This window comes from Microtus ochrogaster, chromosome 1 (assembly GCF_000317375.1).
Source record: "Microtus ochrogaster isolate Prairie Vole_2 chromosome 1, MicOch1.0, whole genome shotgun sequence".
Lineage (NCBI taxonomy): Eukaryota > Metazoa > Chordata > Mammalia > Rodentia > Cricetidae > Microtus > Microtus ochrogaster.
The window spans coordinates 76,208,190-76,209,790 of NC_022009.1; the positions used below are offsets into that span (position 1 = coordinate 76,208,190).

Here is a 1,601-nt window from a genome sequence, read left to right on the forward strand (position 1 = left end):
TTGTGTTGAGTGTGTATAGATATTGTGTTGAGTGTGTGTAGACATTGTGTTGAGTGTGTGTAGATACTTTGTTGAGTGTGTGTAGATATTGTGTTGAGTGTGTGTAGATACTCTGTTGAGTGTGTGTAGATGTTGTGTTGAGTGTGTGTGTAGATATTGTGAATGTCACATCACTAAGTATCCTAACCTCATGTTTTGCCTTTAAAGCATTCTGCTGTTAGTTTTGCTAGGGAAGTTGACTGACTTGCCCAGCAGTTTGGTCTTTCTTTTTGTGGCTTGTGTTTTAGCCCTCTTAGGGGAGGTTTATAGGAGCATTTCCCAACACTATCTTGGCTCTACTAAGAACAAACCCAAGGGAATTGAGTGATACATTTTCTGTGTGATGAAGACAGTTTTGGTTTGTAATTGGAATGGAAGCTTCTGCTATCCTATAGAATCGTTCTAGGAATTTAACTTACAGTAGTTCTTTTCTCTTTGCTGGGTTCCATTACACACATAGAGAACTTAGAATTTTTTTTTGAATCAGATAGGAGCAACCAGGATGTTGTCAGGTCCTGGCTACACAGAAATGCTAATCAGCAAGTCATGCAAGCTCCATTCATCATTTTCTATCTGTCCTCCAAAAGGAGGAACAGGAACTTAGAATTTAACAGAAGGTCCAGGTCTGCTATGCAAAACCAAAGAACTCTTGCTCCATGGAGCTTTCTCCACTTGAGAACTCCACCTGCCTCAGCTTGCTTGAACTCTTATGCCACACCCTTAACTCACAGATACCATTGTGTTCCCTATATCATGGTCAGGAACCAGTTACCAGGTAGATATGTAGGATAATTACAAGACTCACTTTATTTCTTTACTTTAGGGATTACAGACCCATGCTGGCTACTGCCTGATATCTACAGCCTCATGTTTCATGTCTGTTCAGTGTTCTAGTTGTGTAGAGTGGAGAGGAAAGTCAGATAGCATATCATACCCTATGATAAAGGTATCGCAGGATGTAAGCAGGAGTTCTGTTAATTGCTATGTTAGTCTCTGCAGAGCATCCATTATCTATTGGATTAATCCTCAGTTTGTACACTCCATCAGGATTTCTATCTCAAATGTAGCATTTTTAAAAGGATGTCTTTACTTTTGACAGGACATGGGAAACTATTTTTTTTCTTAATCGTTGTTCAGAAAGAACTGAACTTCTTTATGCAGATATTTTGAATGAAGTCCTCATACCCAATCAAGGAAGATGCTCTCATTAATTTTAATTCTATTTAATAATCTTAAATGTTTAAAATTAATGGTTTAAAAGATAGCAAAATAATGACATTACTATCTCTTTTTTAAACCATAAAATGACAATGAAAAATGGAAAAGCAATGGAACTGTGAGAAGAAAATGGTGTCTTCCACAAGTCTGGCAGGTGTCTACAACCTTTAGCTTTTAAAAGATTTTTCATATCTTTCTTGATTTGAACTCAGTCAAGAGGAGTATGTGGGTGCAGACATATGATTTTGGAGGTCACAAAGTAGTCTGAGTTCTCTGACAGTGGCTGGCACATGGAGGTAGACAAAATAATCCAATTTAAATCAAGATTTTAAAGAAACGACATT

At 37.4% G+C, this 1,601-nt stretch overlaps 1 non-coding gene across 1 annotated transcript; it reads right to left on the reverse strand.

The window, feature by feature from the left end:
- Nucleotides 1-521: 521 nt before the first annotated feature.
- On the reverse strand, nucleotides 522-657 carry LOC113456840. Its single transcript, XR_003377575.1, has one exon. It is a non-coding gene; the product is annotated as a U8 small nucleolar RNA (small nucleolar RNA).
- Between the last annotated feature and the right edge of the window lie 944 nt (nucleotides 658-1,601).